This window comes from Phyllostomus hastatus, unplaced genomic scaffold (genome assembly GCF_019186645.2).
Source record: "Phyllostomus hastatus isolate PE091 unplaced genomic scaffold, TTU_PhHast_1.1 phas_scaffold_177, whole genome shotgun sequence".
Classification (NCBI taxonomy): Eukaryota; Metazoa; Chordata; class Mammalia; order Chiroptera; family Phyllostomidae; genus Phyllostomus; species Phyllostomus hastatus.
In genome coordinates, this window is record NW_025334012.1 from 1,401,392 (window position 1) to 1,423,865 (window position 22,474).

At 42.3% G+C, this 22,474-nt stretch overlaps 1 pseudogene; it reads right to left on the minus strand.

Moving 5' to 3' along the window:
• Positions 1-15,089: 15,089 nt before the first annotated feature.
• LOC123831405 lies at positions 15,090-16,049 on the minus strand (annotated as a pseudogene).
• Between the last annotated feature and the right edge of the window lie 6,425 nt (positions 16,050-22,474).

Below are 22,474 nucleotides of genomic sequence, written 5' to 3' on the forward strand. Positions count from 1 at the left end.
AGAAGAGTGAAGAGTTCAGTTTTGAACCCTGGGATTGCATCAATATTAAAGAAGGGAAAGGAGATACTGAAAAAGGACTAAGAAGGACTGGAAATTTGTTTCCTGCAATGGTAATGGCATGAAACTAGATAACTATCTGATTTAAGAACTTTTTTTTTTTTTAAGAAGACTGCCTGGCTTCCCAGTGCAAGAAGATGTAACTAGCAGCAAACAGTAGGGGTTTGCTTTGATCTGTTTTATCTTAAGATGATACATTAATTTTTTTCTTCTGATCTTCCTATAATATTTGGGTCTTGGTCTGGGGGCATGGATTCAGTCTCCTTTTAACTCTTCTTTCCTGTAGTATAAAACTAAGGACCACTTTATCAGTTGGACAAAGTGGGCGATAGCTCAGTTTGTCCCTGCAGAGCCTGACTGCCCCTTGCTTGCCCCTTGATCCCTCTCCTCCTTTGCTTTCCTCTTCATTTCTCTTCCACTGTATCTCTGCCGCTCTAGACAGAGTCGCCACTCCAAACCTGTACTGCTCAACAGTCTTTCAAGAGTCACTCCCCTGGTTTTATGTGTCGCCGCTGCTCAGGAGCTTGTTTCTCTGAGAGTGGAGAGCGTAGCTGATGGAGGCGGGCCATCTTCCACGCTGTGACTGATAGAGGGAAGCCACTTCCAGCGAGGCTGTGTCTGCCTGGAGTCCTCCCTACGGAGCGGAAATGTCCAGCTTACTCAGGGTAGCGACCCTGGAGGATTGGCAGGACTGACCTGAGAACACTTTCCATTTCTGTCCCTTACGCTGTGGCTCACCCTGATTCCAACAGACCTATTGCCACATGAACCCATGTTCAGATGAAATGGGACCAGTACAGAGTGGGGACTTGCCCTTACGGAGTTCTCTACCTCTGAGATAGGACGAAGCAACAAACTCAGAGCATAGCAGGTGCGGAGTGTGTAAGTACACGGTATCTGTCAGTGATGAGTGGTGCCCGGTGCTGGCAGAGCCCATGACCACCTCTGGCAAGACTGCACACCTTAAGCCCACCTCCACGTACAAATTTAAAATAATAAGGCAGATGATGGAATTAAAGTTCCTCCTTTTATGTTACCCCTCAGGGATAATGACTAGCCATTTGTAGCCTGTCCTCCCAGATTCCTTTCTTGTATGGGCCTATGCAACAGGCTTATTTCTAATGGGATTTATGCTCTGCAACTTGTCTCCCCCCCCCCCCATAAAAATATGTTACGGACATCTTTCTAATGCATACAATGATCTACCTTAGTTTCCTCATGATTGCTTGGATATCTACTGTCACTCTGCCATGATTTTATTTATACCCTGACATATTTCTGCTTCTGGGCCATCTTTTTGTGGCTAGCATGGAACCCGACATCCCACTTCCTCAGGAGACTTCTCTTCTAGGGTGGAATGTCTAGCCAGTGATCCCGTGGCTGGGATGGACAGACTTCCCCTCTGCCTGCCTCTCTCTGGGTGGGTCAGGCTGTCCACCTCCTCACCCCACCTCCCCAGAGGATTTGGAAATAAGCTTCTTAATGTTCTGTGCCTTGGGAGGAGATGCTAGGCATCTCCCCCTTCCCTTCCCTCAACACAGTGGAGGATTTAGGCTTTTTTTCTCAGATTTCATTTGAAGGTAGGGATTGCTCTGCCTGCCAGGCTGATGTGAGTGCAGAGACGGGAAGTGGGATGCAGCTGGCTCTGAGTTCTAGCCAGCCTGACAAAGGCTACGACCTGCTCTTACCTGTTACTGATTGAGTTCCTGGGAAGGACCCTGGCTCAACCCAATACTCATCATGTCTTCTCTGCACTTGGGAGAAGTCAAGCCCCAGGCTCTGCTGTCTTGGTCTGGTTAACGTCTGACTGTGGACTTTGGTAACTCAGCTCTGATTCCATCATTACTTCCTGTAGAATGTCCTGAATTCTGGTAACTCTTACCCTGCTGATGGTTACCTCATTGCCAGCTGCTGTGTGACTTGCATTCTACATAATGCCACTTAAGTGATTCCTTCCTAAAGTGAAATTCTGGCTGCATGAGTATTTCATTCATCTTGCAAATATTTGTTTGATAACTACTTTATACAGATGTTGGGGCAAAAGACCATTCCTGCCCTTTGTCTTTGAGGGGCTCTATTCCCAGGGATGGAGGCATTCAATTTATGAGTGAATGAGATAACATTTGTTTTAATGATACCTTTCTAGCATTAGAAGAGGGGTGAACTCTACCGGGAGAGAGGGCAAGCCTTCACTGAGAGGTGATACGTAGGTTGGTTTGAAATGATACCTAGGAGTCTACCAACTGGAGAAGATGTGAAGACAGACAGGTCAGATGGGATAATATGTAAAGTACAGTGGTGTAGAAAGAATATGGTTCACTGGGTATCCTGGTAGGTGAAGGGAACTTCCTCTTTAGAGAACCATTTCATCTCATGAAAGAGTGATTGAAACAGAATGTTGCCATTTTGTAATCTTTAATAAATAGATCTTAGGCATTGAGCACCAACAGCTCCTAACATCATAAAAAGAGACAATCAGATACCACCTACAAAGTAGTTTTGCAGAAATACAAACAAACACTACGTCTGATCAAGCTTCTAGGACCAACTATTTTTATAGAAAATACAGAGGGTGGGGAAATGTTAAACTATGCCATGGGGATGCAATTAGTAAGATGGAAGGAGGGTCACAAGACACATAACCCAACCTCTTTAATAAATTAATTGCAAGGAAAGAAAAAATGGGAGGAGACCTAGAGATTAAAAGTAAGACAACCAATCTCAGGGCATAGGTCTTGCTTGCATCCTGATATAAAGATGACATTCTATGAGACAATTGGAACTTTAACAGTGGATACTTGATATTACTAAGGGATTATTATTATTTTCTTAGATGTGACAGGGGTATTGTGGGTAGTAATTAATTCCTTGCCGATGTGAGCAATGCAATGAAATTTTAATGAGTGAAATTTTAGGAGCAAATTTGCTCCTAAGCAATGTGGAGGAAGAGTTGATAGGGGTGTAAATGAAATACGATTGGCTGTGAGCTGATAATCATTGAGGCTGGGTTATGGGTATATGGAGGTTCATTATACTATTCTATTTGGTTTTTATGTATGTTTGGAATTCCTTATAATAAAAAAGTTTTTTTTTTTTAATGCTGAAGGCACAGCAGGAAGTGTGCTAGGAAGGGTGGTTGGTAGGTGGCAGTTGTGGTGCTTGGGTTATGAAGTTCCTTTCCTGCCATACGCAGGCACATGGGCTTTAAACCACCGAGGAGACCCAGGGTTCTGGAGTAGAGTCTCCAGAGCAGCCACAAGGATGGGGGAGAGGGGCCAAACAGGGGACTCTGAGTTGCCTACACATTTTAACAAAACAGTGTTGCTTTCAACTTTTATTAAATTGGGCTTCTGGGTAACATTTCACTTAAGAACAGGATTCTGGTGCTTAAATTATTTTCCCTAACCACTGGAGGAAGAGGTGAACATTTTAAAGGCAATTGAGCTGTTCTGCAGAAGACTTGACATGGGGATGTTGACGTGGGGATGTCGGCTAACAGACGGTTATGACAGCACAAGTGAATGAGAAATTGGTTTCGAGAGGAATTTAACTAGTACAGGTTTGGTCCAGGAGGTAAACCATTTATGATAGTATTTATGTAGCTGTTTCCCAGGCCACATTTCTAAGGGCAACAAAGAGGGTGTGGACATGTGCTCGCTTCCCTAATAACAAAGTGAGTCTCTCTGAGCATCTAGGAGAGTGGGGGCCAGAACAGAGCTCCCTCTCTTATCTTACTCTTGGTGGGGCACCCGGAGACCTGTCCTCCTTTCTTGCTGCAGTCTCTGGTCTTAGTCGGGCTCTCTGGTTTGCTGTGACTGATAGCATAGGGAGGTAGGGAATGACACTGGTTATTTGGGCTCATGGTGACCCTTCTATCAGCAACCTCAACTACGCCCCATGGCCTCTACCTGACAGCACTCTAGCTTCTTATAGTAGTTTGAACTCCAGACTGGAAGACCCAACAGTTAACTACCTTTTCTTCCCTTATCTCCACAACCTTAGAGTCTGTGGCCTTAGGATAACCCACAGGCCTTCCCTCTTCTAGAGGGAAGGTCAGTCTCTCAGGAGGTAATGTTTTCCCGGTCCCTGTGCATTTAAGCCCCACCCCACCCACCAGGTGCCTGTGGCTAATAAAAACAAGCTATTAAAATTCTAGGATACAGGGACAAAACCAAGGGGGGCTGGGATCAGGGGTAGGGATGGCTGGGGTTAGGGGGAGTGGTGGGGGGAAAAATGGAGACAACTGTACTTGAACAACAACAACAAAAGAAGTAAAAAAGAAATCCTAGATTTATAGGTGAAAATGATACAGGTGCGTCCTCACTGATCTCCACCCCGTTGGCTGTCTGCTGTGTTTCTGGTGGTTTGGCTTTGTTTGTTTGTTTTAACCTTGCCCTTGCCCCTCTGACTTGATGCTTGAATGAGGCTTCCTTAGTTCTTTCTGTGCTTGTCAAGATAATTCTAGCCTTCTTGAATTATGGAACTCCCTGAGAATCTGATGATAGTCATGGACCTTCTCCAGAAAATACACACATACAGTATTTTGTCTATAATTGATGAGCCTCTAGGTTTTTAAAGCGGTGCTCAATGCACCAGGAGGCATTTAGATGGTAAAAATGCAGTGTTCTTGGCTCTCCCCCAGACTGTTAAATCAGAATTTCTGGCGGTAGAGCCTACAAATCAGCAATTTAAATAATCTCCCTGGTAATTCTTAAGTATACTAAAATTTGAGAAATTCTGCTCTAAAGACTCAGCTTATCTTCACAGTGTATCTCATCTTCCCCTCCCAGGCACTCTTATTAACTCTGGCTCCAGGGGTCCAAACCCTGGAGACCCTCTCAAAGGAAACAACTACTGTGCTGTAGGACAGAAGGGAAGCCCTTTCCTGCAGAAGCTCTGGAGTCTGAGAGCGGGTCTAGGTCACTGCCCTTTCCAGGCACCGTTCTGAATTTAGAAAACCAAGTCGTGTCCCAGAGAGTCATGTTCCCTCCTTCCTTTACACATCGCCCACCAATTCTTTCTGTGCTCACCTTTCTCCAATCCAGAGTGGAACCTCGCCTGGGCTGGAGACCATCTCCACACAGAGCAAGATGTCCTGTGCTTCTGTATGTTTGCCTCATCTCAGGCCAGTGGTTCGATAGCCAGTGGTCCAGAGTTCGAGGGCCTCGGAAGCGGGGTGGAGGGATGTAGTGGGCAGGTTGGCGGGGTGAAGCCTGCCTACATGCTAGCAGGTCCAGCTGCATCCTGAGGTTCAAAACTGATGCCAGAGTAGAGGAGGCTTTGAATAACTTCCTTTTAATCGATTCTTTTACTGGCTAGAAACATTTAAAAAATAAAATATGTCATTATTTTTATGAAGAAAGTTTGTAAACTAAATAAAACCCATAGTATTTTGTTATAGTCAATTTATGTCACTGTCTTTAGGTTTTTAGATTTTTCTTCTAGGAATATATTCAGTTAAAGAAAATATCAGTCGTTAGGTAAAAATAGATTCTTCTTTCTGAAGACAACACATCTAACTCGATATTTCCTTGTCCCCAGAATTAATTATAATGTGAGTCTAAGTTCACCATTTACTATTATATCTTTATTTCCCCCCTCAATAGATACAAGGAATTTATTTTCAGAAAAAAAGTTTAAATGAGAGTGGAGTTATTTGAAACCTACCACCCTATCTAGGTATACTATCTCTCTCTGTGGGTCCTTAACAGAGACCTCCAGGCTGGAACATTTATTTATTTATTTATTTATTTACTTATTTACTTATTTACTTACATTGAATTTATTGGAATGACATTGGTTAATAAAATTATATAGGTTTCAAGTGTATAATTCTATAACACATCTTCTGCACACTGTATTCTGTGATCTCCACCCTAAGTCAAGTCCCCTTCCGTCACCATTTACCTTTCTCTACCACCTCCCACCCCCCTTCCCCTCTGGTAATCGCCACACAGTTGTCTGTGCCTGTGAGGTTTTTTCCCTAATCCCTTCACTTTTTCACTCAGCCCCCAACCTCCCCTCCCTTCCCCTATAAACATTTTTAAAAACTGTCATAATCGAAAACAATTTAGAAAGTCCAGAAAGTTTTTTTTGTTTGCCTATTGTTTTTGTTTTTTGAAAGCAGAAGGATAGTCAATTAAAATCCTGGGTTGTTCCATCGTGAGGCAACCACTATGAACATTTTGGCATCCTTCCATTTAGTGTTTCTTAAAACAAACAGACAAACAAACAAATATAACAGCTTATACAATATAAACAACACAGTCTCTCTTACCTAACATTGTTTTATAACATTTCCCAGTTAATTCTTCAAAACCATACTATTTCATGGCTGCAGATAGTTAAGCCAATGGATATACCATTACGAATTTAACTTTCATGCAGATGTTGGATACTTAGGTGTTGGTATAATACTTACATATACTATTATAAATATTCTTCCATACTAAACATCTTGTGCCTAAATCTTTGTCATCTGGGTTATTTCCTTAGAAGAGGAATTGCTGGGTCAAACGTTATGAACATTTTAAAGGCTCTTGATAAACTTTACTGAATTATTTTCTAGCTAGGTTAGGTCAGTGGAGTCTTATGATACTTAGAAGCTACACTGCCTAACAAAATGCTTCAAAGACTTTGCATATGAACAAGATACTACAATGAAGGTGGGTCAATAGCGTTGAAAAGAGTACAAATGGAAACAATCCATCTCCCGGGAGGAGGTGGAGTTTATTTTGTTAATACTAGAAGCACAAGTTTTCAATCTTGTACCACACCCTCTCAGAGACTTCAGGCTTGGTTAAAGTTATGACAGAGTTTTGGACTATGAACCCGGATCCAATTTGCCACTGGTATTCTAAACTGTCAGGAGAATTGTCTCCTTTGTTCTTGTTCTTTCTGCTCTGGCTCCTCTGCTAGAACTACTGCTGTCTTTTTCCCAAGACTGTTCCTGCCTTGGAATAGGAATACAAATTTCCTCCTTGTTGGCTAACTCTGGATGGATCATCAGCTCTAGTAACCACCTTTACTCAGCTTTACTCTTTCAAGTTCTTACAGTTTCTTCCATTCAACAACTCGGAACATGTTTCCCAGAGACTGAGCTGAGGCAGAGTCTCATGTGAATAGAACCCCAGTGTTCTGTCTTATCCTAGATTTCCTGAAGTACGTTTGCATATTAGGTCCCTTCTTTTTGCTCACTACACCTCAATTAGTAAATGAACACACCTCTGAAATTTCCTACAGTTAAACTCTTTGAAAAATTGGTAGATTAGATTTAGATTTGACCTGTGTCTTCTGATACATGTTAAAGACACTTGGGTCCTTGTGGGGCAGATATCACATGCTGAGAGAGCTGCACTGAGAAGTCCAGAAGCTACTGTTCCATCTAGCACCCTCCTCTTACAGCAAGGGTATCACTCAGAGAGATGCACACCACTGTTTCTGCCCCAGCGTGGAACTTTCCAGCTCTGGCGTTTTGCCAAAGGGAAGAGGCTGGCTCTAAAATAGAGTTCTTTTTTTTTTTTTGACGTTTTTTGTTTTGTTCTTTTGGTTTAGAGTTTTTCATTAAGGAACAGACTATTTGAGATGGAGTGTAGAGCAATTCAAGTCAGGGCACTCTCAAAAAATGAAGCAGATTTTGTTGGGAAGCAATGGAAAAGAAGCCAGACACAACAGCCTTTGTACCTCTTCAGAGCCCTCCCCCACACAGAGCCACAGTGCGGTGGCACCATAAATGAATTTCCATCAACCTGGCTCACATGGTAAGCCTTGCCCTGATGATTACCTAAGGGTCCGCCCCATCTAACTTATGGCACACTCAAGCTGGTAACAGTGGCTTTTCCATTTGAAGGGCTGGGCTTGGTGCAGGCTTCAGACCCTCTAAATCTGCTCCAGCAAGCAACAGTCCAGCCCTGTACCTCTCACTGAGTGGTCCCAGGCCTGGCATTAGCAGCAGTTATCTACAGATTGCATGCCAAGGGACCCCAAACAGAACACAGGTGGAGGCTGACATTGGTCTGCACAATCCAGTAAACCCCAGGACCTGTGCACCAAGAGGGCAGTTACAGACCATGTCGGAGCATCCCACAGCTACTTCCACAAGCCACAGAGGGTTGCTGGCCATGGGGCACATCCAGTCCTACCAGCTGTTTGGACTAGGTAAATCCCTCCCATTGACCTGCTGACAGCAATCAAAACTCATCTACAAGAGGAAGGAGTACTCAGCCCACATGGAGAGTGTACCTCGAGTCCCCAGCTTGGGTGATATGGGAGGCTGTGCCACTGGACCCTATAGGATGCCTACTACACTAGGCCACACTATCAAGACATGGAGTCAAGGCAGCTCTACTTAATACATAGAAAAAAAAAAAAACCCACAGGGAGGCTGCCAAAATGAGGAGACAAAGAAATATAGCCCAAATAAAAGAACAGAACAAAACTCCAGAAAAAGAACTAAACAATGGAGATAAGCAATCTATCAGATGCAGAGTTACTGCATCTATCAGATGTAGAGTTCAAAACACTAGTTATAAGGATGCTCAAGAAACTCAGTGGGTACTTCAACAGCGTAAAAATAACCCAGTCAGAAATGAAGGAGACACTAATTGAAATAAAGAACAATGTACAGGGAATCAATAACAGAGTGGATGAAGCCGAGAATCAAATCAATGATTTGGAGCATAAGGAAGAAAAAGACATCCAATCAGTACAGCAAGAAGAAAAAAGAATCCAAAAAATTGAGGGTAGTGTAAAGAGCCTCTGGGACAACTTCAAGTGTTTCAACATTTGCATCATAGGAGTACCAGAAGGAGAAGAGAAAGAGCAAGAAATTGGAAATATATTTGAAAAAATAATAAAAGAAGGCTTTTTTAATTTGGTTAAGGGAATAGACATGCAAGTTCAGGAAGCACGAAGAGTCCCAAAGAAGATGAATGTAAAGAGGCCCACACCAAGACACATCATAACTTGAGTGTCAAAGGTTAAAGATAAGAGCAAATCTTAAAGCACCAATTGAGAAATGCAGTTAGTTACTTGCATGGGATTTCCCATAAGACTGTCAGCTGATTTCTCAAAAGAAACTTTGCAGGCTCGAAGGGGTTGGCAGGAAATATTCAAAGTGAATGAAAAGCAAGGACCTATGACCTAGATTACTCTATCCAGCAAAGCTATCATTTAGAATCAAAGGGCAGGTAAAGTTCTTCCCAGACAAGCTAAAGGAATTCATTATCACCAAGCCCTTATTATATTAAATGCTAAAGGAACTTATTTAAGAAAAAGATCAAAAAGCCCTTATTATATTAAATGTTAAAGGAACTTATTTAAGGAAAAGAAGATCAAAATGATAACATTAAAATGGCAATAAATACATAATTGTGAACAATTGAATCTAGAAAATGAACTAAGCAAAACAAGCAGAACAGAAACAGAATCACAGATATGGAGAACATTGGGATGGTGGCCAGTGGGGATGAGGGCCTGGGGGAATAGGGGAAAAGGTGAAGGAATTAAGAAATACAAACTGGGCTCTGGCTGGTATGGCTCAGTGGATTGAGTGCCAGTCTGCAAACCAAAAGTTGAACAAAAGGGTCACCAGTTCGATTCCCAGTCAGGGCACATGCCTGGGTTGCTGGCCAGGTCCCCGGTAGGGGTCATGGAAGAGGCAACCACACACTGGTATTTCTGTTCCTCTCTTTTTCTCTCCCTTCCCCTCTGTCTAAAAATAAATAAAATCTTTTTAAAAATTAAAAAAGAGAAGAAATATGAACTTGTAGTTACAGAATAGTCAGGCAAATGTTAAGGGCAAGTATAGGAAATGGAGTTGCCAAACAACACATGCATGGCCCGTGGGCATGAACAAAGGAGGGTGGATCGCCGGAGGGAGTAGGAAGTGCTGGGTGGAGGCAGCAGAGTGGTTAAATGAGGACAACTGTAATAGCAGAATCAATAAAAACGAACAAACAAATAATAAAAAGAAGCCAGTAGCTTTGTGAGTGATACAAGCTAAACCATGGGCCAGCTAGTTTACTGAGAAAATGAGTAAAGAGACAGCTAAGAAGAGCCCTCCTGGGGACAGGGCAAAGCTCAAAAACTATTCCTACAAAGGAGTACAAATTTAATTGGATTAGATTGTGGAGTAATGTGTGTCCCAGGGTGCTGTCACACACAAAAGCCTAAGAGCTGGGAGTAATCAAGGAAAGAAGAAAAGGGAACCTTGCTAAAACCCACCGTTATTCTAGGGAGACTGTGTGCATGCCCAGGACTGCTCCCTTCAAGGAGCAACATCGGAGCCTTTGTTCTGAGGAGGAAACAGGCTTCACTAAAGTAGTCCAGCCAGTCAGGAAGCAGACAATCATAATCAGCCCTGGAGCAGAGGGAGGGAGCTGGTATCCGGAACTGATACCATGCATTATCTAAAGTGTCCAATTTCAACAAAAATTACGTGACACTCAAAGAAACAGGAATGTGTGACCCCCAACACAGGAAAATAAGCAGGCAACAGAAACCGCCTGTGAGAGGGACAAGTGTGAGGTTTAACAAAGACTTCTCACTCGTCATTAATATATACAGGGTGTGGCAAAGGTAGGTTTACAGCTGTCCATATTGAAAATAGTGCAGTAATTAATAAATAATAATACAAGAAACTCTGTTTTGTGTACTTACAACTGCAAACGTACTTTTGCCCTACCCTGTATATTTAAAGAACTAAAGAAAACATTGCTTGGAGAAGTAAAAGGAGATGTGATGACAATGTCTTATTATGTAGATAATATCAATAAACAGAGAAATTATAAAAAGAATCAAATGGAATTTGCAAAGTTAAAAAGTGCAATAATTGAAATGAAAAACTCACTGCAGAGGCTCAATAATAGTGTTGAACTGGTAGAAGAAAGAATTAGTGTACTTGAAGATAGATCAATATAGGACTTGATCAAAATTGAAAACTTTTGTACATGAAAGGACGTTATCAAAAGACTGAAAAGGCAACTCACTGAATGGGACAAATACTTACAAATTATATTTATTATCTGTTAAAGGACTTGTATTTACAATATATAAAGAACACTTACAAGTCAATAATTTAAAAAACTCCTCAATCTAATAGACACTCAATGAGTGTCTAATAATAGACACTCAATCTGAATGTACATTTTCTCCAAAGAAGCTATACAAGCACATGAAAAAATGGTTGACCTTTTTAGTCATCAGGAAACAGCAAATCAATATCATAATGAGATATTTCACATCCACTTGGATGTTTAACCAAAGAGATAACAATAGCTAGGTACTAAAGGACAGACAATAACAAGTGTTGCTGAGAATGTCCAGAAGGTGGAATCCTCATATACTGCTGGTGGGAATGTACAATCAAACATGGTAGCTACTTTGGAAAACAGACTAGTAAATCCTCAAAAGGTTAAACATAGTTTCTGTATGATTCAACAGTTCCTCTCCTAGAGAACTGAAAATACGATTTTATACAAAACTTGTACATGAGTGATTATAGCAGCATTATTCATCATAGCTGAAAGTTAGAAACAATTCAAACGTCTACCAACTGATGAATGGATAAACAAGATGTGGTATATCCATGCAATGGAATATATTCAGCCATAAAAAGGAATGAAGTACTGATGAACCTTGAAAACAATATGCTAGGTGAAAAAAATGACCACGTATTTTATGATTCCATTTATATGGAATGTCCAGACAAATCTGTTAAGACTGAAAGTATATCAGTAATTGTCAAGGGCTGAAGAACATAGAGGGATTGAAGGACAATGGCTAAATGTACAAGGTTCCTTTTGGGGATGATGATAATGTTCCGAACTTAATTGTGGTGATGGTTGCACAATGCTATGAATATACTAAAAATCATCAAATCATATGCCTCAAATGGGTGACGTGAAATAATAGATAAAAAAATATACATTGATTTCTGCTGCTGATTACTGGCATGGGTACCTAAAACCCTCATAATTTTCTAAGTGATAAGAGCACTAGGAACGTCTTTTGTCCTAATATTGGTCTTTGAACCTCTGACACAGAGCTTCAGAATCCTTTGGGATTTGCTGGTTGATAACAGCATCTTTTGTTCTGATGAGGTGACTCGGGGAGAGTTGGTCACCAGAAAGCCCAGGCCATGATTAGAAGCTTGAATTTTTGGCTCCATTGCTCATTCTCCAGAGAAGGTGAGGGGTTGGAAGTAGAATTAATTATTGATCATGTCTATGTGATAAAGTCTCCATAAAAATTTCAATAGTATGGGGTTCAGCGAACTTCCAGGTTGGTGAACACATCTCCATGCTGGTAGGGTGGCTGCACCCCAACTCCATGGGGAACCTGGCCGGACCTTGCCCTAAGTGTCTCTTCATCTGTATCTTTTATTGCGCCCTGTATTTTATAATAAATGGATAAGTGTGTTTCCCTGAGTTCTGTGGGTTCTTCTTGCAAATAATTAAATCCAAGGGTGTGTATGGGGGGTGGTCATGAGAACCTCCAATTTGTAGCCTAGTCAGACAGAAGTTGTGGGAACCTACCACCTGTGATTGGCATCTGAGCAGGATGAGGGCAGTCTAATGGGACTGAGCCCTTACCTGCGGGGTCTGTGCTAACTTTGGTTATTGTCAGAACTGAACTGAACTGTCAGACACCTGGCTGGTGTTGCAGAGAATTGCTTGGTGTAGGGGAAAAAAACCCTATACATCTGATTAAAGGGGAAACACACAGGAACAGAAGTGGGTTTTTTTTTTTCATACTTAGGTGAATTGTAGGGTACGGGAATTATATTTCAATAAAGCTGTTACAAATATAATTGTTATGACTTATTTATACTTAGAGATGTGAAGGTGGGAGAGAACAAAAAATTAAGAAATGAGAATTCAGGTAATCATTAACTATTGTACAACTGGTCCTTCTATTGATTATGCATCCACACTTCTCAACTTTCTGCCTATACCAAATTTGGCTTTTATTTCAGTAGATGAGTAATTATTTTAAGTTACCTCCTGGTACTGCTGACTGCCAGCCAGGAATGTTGCTATAGGAGTGTTGCCTCTAAATACGGCAATGTCTGTGTGGCTGCTTGAACACCGTAGTGCACACTTGCCCTTCTTTATAAAAAGCATAGTAGAAAATAGAAAAATACAGTGCTGACATTAATGATTTTACAGTTGAGACAAAGGGAGCTATCACTTGGTGTGCCAAAAACAGTAAATCTGATGCTTACTGAATTTAAGCAAGTCTGACAACTGTGTTCAATGATAAAGGAAAATGACTAAATTTAAAACACATGTCCAAAATGCTATAAAGATGTTGTCCGGGTTTGTGGTAAGGGGTCGTGGTGGACCCAACGTGTGGATATTTACAATTAGGTGTGGTAAGATCTTACTCTGATACACTGATTTTCCTTCTGAATTTATTTTTTAACCCTGTGATACTTGCCCCCCTTGGCAGCCATGCCTTGGGGTAGGTTCATTGCAGCATAGTGCAAATACCAAAAAAGCCAATCCCTGGCCTTTGAGGTTTAAAATATGTTTTGCAAACTCAAGACAGAGACAAACCCTTTGTGATAAAAAAAAAACTTCTGAACTTTAAAAACTAGAACCATGAATAACCCAGGGCATAAACTCATGCCTTAATTATAGGCATGCAAGGATATGGGATCAGTCAGAACCAGTTTTCCAGTGTTTTCTTTCTCTTGAAAACTAGATAAAGATTCCCTAGGCTTGCAAGGTGACGAAAGTCAGGGCAGAAGTGAGCTCAGTGGCTGGTGAATCCCTAGGAAGGAATCCTGTGGCCCAGTCTCTGGAGCTTCCACACTTTGGAGGTGTAGGAGCCATTGAGAAGACACAGTTGAGTGGCAGGGCAAGACAGAGACAACCTGCTCACCCACCCAGTGGCCTGGGACAGTGGGTGAGTGTGTCTGATGGCTTTGAGAGCCTAGAGAAGTTTTGCTTTCGGGACATGCAGGCAGGACTATTAATTAAAAAAAGATTTTATTTATTTAGTTTTAGACAGAGGAGAAGAGAGGGAGAAAGAGAGGGAGAGACACCACGACTGGTAATCGAGCTGGTAATGTCTCACTTTGTGGGAGGATGCCCAACCAACTGAGCCACACTGGTCAAGGCAGGCCTTTGCATTAATTTAAGAGCATAGCCACCAGTCCAGTTTCAGCCTGGAATTAGGTCAAGTTCAGCTCCTTCATCTGTGCTTCTCCAAAACACATATACTTACCATATTGCGTGTATATTTAAAGATGTTCACACCAAATGTGAATTTTTAAAATCAGTCTCCTAAGCACAGTGTCTTATATAATGCTGTAACTGCCCAAATATCACACACACACACACACACACACACACACACACCCCTGAGAATTATGAGACATGTTCATAAAACATCTGTTTTCTAGCCAGATGTAATATAGGGGAAGGTCTCTCTTGATCCCAAGGTTTTATTAAATGGAACAGCTCAGCAGAATGTAGCAGCAATAAGAAAAAAGGACAATCATGTCCTGGTCATCTTTCTTTTTGGAACAGGAATGAAAAACTGAGCCAATTGCAGCCTACCCCCACTTTCACTAAGTCAGTGTGAAACAGAAATGATTGTGCTGGTCCTTGTCTGACGTTTCTTGACAGTTAGGATGAGCTGCCAGTAAAAGACTTAGCTGGTGGCCATGGTGTAATTGAAATTTCCCCGGTTTGGGTGTGGAAGTCTCAATCTTGAATACTTATCCTCTCACTAACTGTTTGACTTCAGGTAATTAATTTATTTTCACTGAGTCACAAGTCCTTCATTTGTAAACTGAGATCATCACCATGCTGCCTCCCACTGTGGTGGCAAAGATTCGCTGTGACAATGGATATGCAGATGCTTTAAAAACTGCAGTGCTCTGTGCAGAGTATGATCTCTGCTGTTTCTTCCCCACTTCTTCCACCTCCTTCAAAACCAGGGCTGCTCTTGGTTAGGTCAACTCACTACAGGATTTGGAAGATGTTATGCTTATCTCATGCCAATAAACAACCTTGCAGGGCTCAGCAGGGAGAACTGATAATCTGGAGCTTCTTCTGCAGGGTGTCCTTCACCTCCTTGTTTTAGAGGCTACAGATGAAGGGGTTGAGCATGGGAATTATGATGGTGTAGAAGATGGACACTACTTGGCCACTGGTATCATTAGTGAATCCATGAGTCTGAATGTATGTGAAAAACACTGTGCCATAGAGACTGGTAATGGCTAGGGAGTAGGAGGCACATGTGGAGAGGACTTTCCCCCTCCCAGCTGCTGAGCACATTCTCTCAATGGCAACCAAGACCAAGCTCTAAGTGGTGAGGGTGACTGCAGCAGGCACAGGGTGACTAGAGCAGAGTAGATACAGAGGACCCCTCTTGCTGCAACTATGTAGTCACACACCAGGTACAGAAGGGATGGGATGTCACAGAAGTAGTGTGATACCTGGTTGGGCCCACGCAAAGGCAGGGCAAAGACATTCGTAGTCTGGAGAGGGGATGTAGCTTCACCAAATGCCTAGGAAGCAGCCACCAGCTGGAGACAGGTCCTCTTGGTCACAACAGAACTGTAATGGAGGAGTGAGCAGATGCCCATGAAGTTGTCATAGCTCCAAGGAGGCTAGCAGGCAGCTCCCAACTGTGACATGTGCCATAAAGAAGGTCAGCTGGACCACACAACCCTTGAAAGAGATGGACTTATCAGAGGCCAGAAGGTTGACCAACAGCTTTGGGTTACCACAGAAGAGTAACAAATATCAAGACAAGAGAGGATGCTGAGGAATAAATACATGGGGCTATGGAAGGCAGAAACTGGGAAGATGAGTGGCATCAGTCTCAGGTGGCCCACCACTGTCATGGCACAGGTGAACAGGAAGGCTCCAAAAAGAAGCTTCTGGAAGTCTGGATAATTGGAGAAACCCAGCAAGATGAACTGGGTGACTGGGGTGTGATTGCCACTGGTAAAGGGCTAGTTCTCCAGGTGCCATCTGCAGAGGTGACAATTGATAGTCACCCAAACAGTATTGCCCAGACATGCTCACCACTGTGCAAGCTGAAATGAGGGAGAAAACCAAGCAAGTGCAAGACCTCTTGTACAAGAAGCTAGATGGAAAGAATCATGTTCTGGTGGATAGAACACAGGCTGTAAAGCCAGGGAGACCCAAGTCTTAATTCTGACGGTGGCACTAACTAGTTTGGTATCCTTGGATAAGTTCTGTTGGTGAACCTCAGTTTTGTCATCTGTAAAATGAAGAAAACATGACTACTTATCAGGATTTCTGTGTGTCTTCCATAGTAAAAGTGAACATAAAATGTCTGAATGTCTGGGACACAGTAGATGATCAATAAATATAAGGCTTCTTCCCCAATATCTTGTGCCTGTGTTGATAAATATGCTTATGGCTCTATTTGACAATTCATTCTGTCTTAAAAAAATCAAGATATAATTCACATACCATAACATTTACCATTTTAAAATGTACAATTTAGTGGTTGTCAGTATATTTACAAGGTGCACAACGATCACCACTATGTAATTGCAGAACATTTTCATCAGCCAAAAAAGAAAACTCCATACCCACTAGTAGTCACTCCCTATTTCCTGCTTCCCCAGCCCCTGGCAACTGTTAATTTACTTTCCATCCCTATGGATTTTCTTATTCTGGACATTTCATATAAATAAATTCATTCAATATGTGGCCTTTTGTGTCTAGTTTCTTTCACTTAAAGTTTTCAAGGCTCATCTGCATTGTAGCGTGCATCAGTGTTCATCCTGTCTTATATTTAAACATCCTTCAGGGCATTCCCTCCTCCGTATCATGACCATTTTGTCCTCAGAGAATCTACTGAGTTGACTGTCACCTGGGACCCCATCATCTTGGAAATGGTGGTTTAGTGCTTGCTTGGTTGTCCTCCAAAATGTTTATCCACAGGAGGACTGGAAATGCCCTTCCTCCCCACACTTCTCTCTGTCTTATACCCTTCATCCCCCTGTTCTTTGAGGGTCTGGGACACATCCTGAAAATCAGTCCTAGGAAAATCTTACCAACCTCTTCAAACTGATACATAAATGTCAGTTTATGTAGAGAACAAGGAGGAAATGTGGTGTTATTTTGCAGAAGAACATGGAACAGCCTTGTTTCTACCTGTTGTTAATAGGTACAGGGTATGACAGAAAGAGCACTGCACTGGTAGGATAGAGACCTACTTTCCAGTTCTGACTCTGTTGCCTAAAATTAGCTTTGTTACCTTGGACAATTCTCCTCACTCTGGGCTTCTGCTTCCTCATTGGCAAAGTCAAGGTTTGGTATGGGAGATGTCTAAAGATGTCTATGGGAGAGGTTTAAATCCTGGTTTTGATGTTTATTAGTGGTTTAGCCTAGGATCAATTACATGATATTGTAATTAGCAGGTTCCTCATCTGTAAAGCGAGCTGAAAATCCCTACATCACAAGGAATGTTGAGAGAACCAAATGAGATACAACAAATATCAGATGTATAGATTAGTGTAGTGCCTAGTACAAAGTAAGTTACCAGTTAATGATAGCTTATATTGACTATACCTTGAAATTTAGATTTACAAATTGCTGAATATAGTTTTGTCTTACTGGAAACAAAGACAAAAAGAGTAACCTATTTGATTCCATCCTGGTAGAGTAGATTTTCCTTGGGGTGCTAAATGCAAGCATTGCAAGGAAGGGACAGCAAGGCATCAAGCAGTCCACTGAAGATTGATGAATGGCTGTGGTTGGTAAATGGCGACTGGAATGAAGGAGAATGAGGTGACTCTGAGGTAGAATTGGAACAGGACACCACGTGCAGATGGAGGGGCTCGGGGGAGGAGCAAGCCTGGAGAAGCGCTGCTGTCCGTCCACAAGGGTGCTGAAACGGCGCAGGGCCGCAGAGGCGAGTTGCAACTAATGTGTCTTAACACATCTCTGCTTCCTAAAAATAATATCGCAGGTACGCCTCTTTCCCACCTTTCCTACAGTGTGTCACTTCAACCTTCCACCCACATCTACCCTTCTCTCTTATCCCACCCCATCTTCTCATCTCGCTGGCTGATGGCTCCCCTTCTTGCAAATAATGCTCACTGCTGCCAGCCCATGGTTCCTTCTTAGGGTGGTGTCAAGTGTGGGAAGTATCTGGCATGAGCCTCTGAGAGCTGGTGACTACAAAAATGCTCCCTCAGTCATAAATAGCCCTCAGTGTTAATGTGGCTGGACCACAGCCTCAAGGACTGAAGATGCCGAGGATGACGGCTTTCAGAAACACGGTTTGAGCTGCCTCTTCCTCTGCGTTAAACCCTTCAGGCACAGGCTGCCCTTCTGCTCCATGCAGCCAGGTCTGTGCATGTAATGCCCTGCTCTAATTCCTGTTTTCGTTCTTCAAACTTATGATGGTTTTCTTTCTTCCCCAATCAAAGTTTATCTTTCCCCTTGTTCATTGTTTAATCTAATCTTTCCCTTCTCCAGACCATCCTAATGGAAAGCAATATTCCTTTCTTTTGAAATCCTATAGCATTTTCACCTTGGACATGCCACTTAGTCCTTGGTTCTAAACTTCCCTAAGCTCATTTTAATTACTAAACCTGTGGCAATTTTGCCTCTCCTGTCGAAATATCACCTTGGAGTGCGGGGACCAAAGTGTTTGTAAGTTCTGTATTCTTTCTAGTTCCAAACAGATAACATGATGTACAGTGGTGCTCAGTAAATATTTATTGGTTGAAAAATAGAAGGAAATGACATTGAGGGAAGTGAAGAAATTGGATTAGTGAACTGAAAATTGACTAATAGCAATTCAGAAAGGGCTCAGGATTAGGGAATCTGGGAAGTTGGTTCTCCCCCTGTTAGGCTCAAAGGATGCATTGGGAGGAATTGTAGGAGCTGGGACAGAGCAGGCTATAAGAGGATTTGCACATAAACCAAAACCTAAAATGTGAGAGTTGCAGGGAATCTAACTCAATCTAATCTGGTTAAATTGTCATAGAGATGTAGAATCACAGGCTCGGAAGGGACTTACTTCAGGGAGTCACTCCCAAAGGCATCAGCTGGTGCACAAATCACCTTTTCAACATCATCATCAAGTGAGTATCAAGCCTCCACTCAGACCCTCTAGTACTGGAGACTTTCCTAGCTATAGAGACCATAACATCAATTGAAGAATGGAATTCAGTTTGGCTCAGTTCAACAATTTAAAAAATGTGAGAACCTAATATATACCTAGGATTGTGGTACATGCTCCTACTGGGAAGAAACAGATGACCTAGGGATCTGCATTTCTGTGGATGCTAGGGCATTGTTGGGAGTTTTCTTTACAACCTTTTGCCAGGTTTATTTCCTGTTTTCTACTTTCTTCTTTCTTTTCCTCTATAGTTAATTCTTCCCACAACTTTGCTTTTTATTCCTTCCTTCCCCTCCCAGCCTATAGTCACCATGATTTAGGCTTTCTAGGAGCATTCGATTCCTGGGATGAGTTCCTTGAAAATACTGAGGGCGAAGGAAATTAATACTCTCTGTACTAAGCACATATGAAAAAGATGGGGGAAACCTTCAAAATTATGTCACATAACAGGAGATACTAAAGGCCAGAGTGGAAAAGTGTTTCACCCCTGATCACCCAATCAAATGGATAGAGAGGGTGAGTGGAATGAGTAGTCACTATTTTCACACAGTAGGTCCCAGGTGAATAGTCTCAGTGACCAACACTCAAGAATGTAAAACGAAAGGACTGTAAGAATTTGAGCTGGCGTGGATGCTACCTTTGCATATCATTTTCATACACCCACATCAACTCCCCACAGTCTCTTCTCAGTTACCTCCCAAGTGAGAATGTATCATTGTGTCCCTTATTTGTCATTTTTAGTTTTTCATTTCTCTACTCCTCTTACCCACTCAGAGTCTTTGGCCCAGATCCTTGAGGCATGCAAAGGGAAAAAAGTATTCACAGAACATTAAAATTAAACTTCAGATGAATGTGTTTCTCTGACCATCTGGTTCCTCTTAGAATAGCCACTTCTCAAAGGCAGCAGCTCTTGGCCTCAATATTCCATGCAGGACCCAGGAAAGGGGGATGCTCAGTGAGTAGACCTGGGCTGGAAAGGCTGAGGGTGGCAGGCAGAGTCACCCAGAGATCGCTGAGACACATAGTCTGCCAAAGATTTTAATCCAAGACTGTACACTCTTGGAGGGCAGGGACTTTCTTATGCATCACACTGTCTCCGGCATGAGGTACAGAGTAGACCGTCCATATTTGTTGAATGTGTGAAAGTGTGATGTTGTAGGAAAAGTGCTCTACCCTTTTGTAAGGGTGTGAAAGCCAAATATCAGTTGCCTCTTTACTGAGTGAATTGCCTCTAGAGAAAATAAAACTTCATGATTTTGGAAGTGTCACAGTCATTCTCTCCTTGGATTCCTACTGCAGATTTCCGGAGCAGGTATCCACTGGGAAAGGCCACGTGAGTGCTACACAAGTGTAAAGTATGGTCGTTTTGACACAAATAATGGATTTATCAATTTTTGGACCAAATATTCCCAGCACTAGATTAGGGTCCTGGGAGGCAGAGTTACAAAATTTATCCTCAAGTATTTTAGAGAACAGTGACATAGAAAGGCTTGATAAACACGTGAATGCAGCACTGAGGGATCCAATTTGAGTCAGCTTAAACAAAAGAGGAGTATTTATGATACGGTGAGAGAGGTATCTCCTGGCTCTGGTGGTGGTTGTGAAACATGCTCATAAATTTGCTGATGGTCCCCCCCACCCTGGAGCTTAATTCCCCTCCCCTAGAGCAAGGGCTGGACTTGGTGACTCAGTCCTAACAGATGCAACCTGGAAGAAGTGACAATGTGTGACTTCTGAGACTTAGTCATGACATTAGTTTTCTAGAGCTGCTGCAACCAAGTCCCACAAACTGGATGACTTAATACAAATGTACTGTGTCATGGGCTAGCGGTCTGAGATCAAGGTGTTGGCAGGGTTGTTCCCTTTTGAGAGCTTTGAGGAAGACTCTGTGTCTTTCCCAGCTTCTGCTGGTTTGCTGGCAATCTTTTGATGTTTATATCGATCTCTGTCTTCATCATCATGCAACATTTTCCCTGTGTGCACATCTGTCTACACGTCCAAAGTTCTCCTTTTTATAAGACATCAGTCACCACAATGACCTCATTTTAACCTGATGACCTCTGGAAAGACCTTGTCTCCAAATAGGATCACCTTCTGAGGTACTGAGGGTTAGGACCTCAACATGTGAATTTGGGGAGAATGCAGTTCAACCCATAGCAGTCATGAAAGGTCTTAGCTTCCTCCATGCTTTCTCCTTGAATCACTCACTCTGGGGGAATGTTGGGAGAACCCTCAAGAGGACCAACGGCAAGGTCCACAAGGCAGGGATCAGCCCCTCCTGCTACCAGCCAGGTGAGTGAGCCACAGGGAAAGCAGCTCCTTCAGCCCCAGCTGCACCTGGAGCTGGCTGCAGCTCGTGCTGACGTCTCCTCTGAGCTTTACTGAGGTATAATTGACAATTAAAAATTGTCTATATGTAAGGTGTACAACTTGATGATGCACTGTGAAATGATCACCATAATTAACATAACCATCACTTCACATAGTTACTATGTATATATTGTGGGTCTTAATATATTGTATATATTGTAGGTCTTAAGAACACTTAAGACCTACCCTCTTAGCAAATTTTAAGCATGAAACAAATTATTGTTAACTATAGTCACAGCGTTGTACCTTAGGCCTCCAGAATCCATTCATTTTGCGTAACTGGAACTCTGTGCTCCTTGACTAACATCTTCTATTCCATCCACCTCCCCAAGCCCCTGGTAACCACTGTTCTACTGTCTGCTTCTATGAGTTTGACTTTTTTAGATTCCACAATAAGTGAGATCATGCAGTATTTGTTTTTGTGTGTCTGACTTCTTTCGCTTAGCATATTCTCCTCCAGTTTCACCCATGTTGTTGCAAGTGGCAGGATCTCCTTGTTTTTAAAGGCTGAATAATATTCCATCACATACACGCCACATTCAAAAAATCCATTCACCTGTTAGATTGTTTCCATGTCTTGGCTACTGTGAATAATGTTGCCATAGACATGGGAGTGCAGATACCTCTTTGAAATTCTGGTTTCATTTCCTTTGGATAAATACCCAGAGTGACATTGTTGAAGCCGAAGATGGTTCTATTTTGAATTATTTGAGGAGCCTCCATTCTGCTTTTCAAAAGGACTGTACCAATTTACAGCCCCACCACAGGGTACATGGTTTTGGCTGATAGCTTGACTGCAACCTCACGAGGGACCGAGCAGAGCCACCTAGCTCAGCTGCTCTGGAATGCCTGGCCTTCAAAGTTGTGAGATAATGAATGTTTGTTGCTAACTTCAGGGGCAGTTTTTATGCTGCAATGG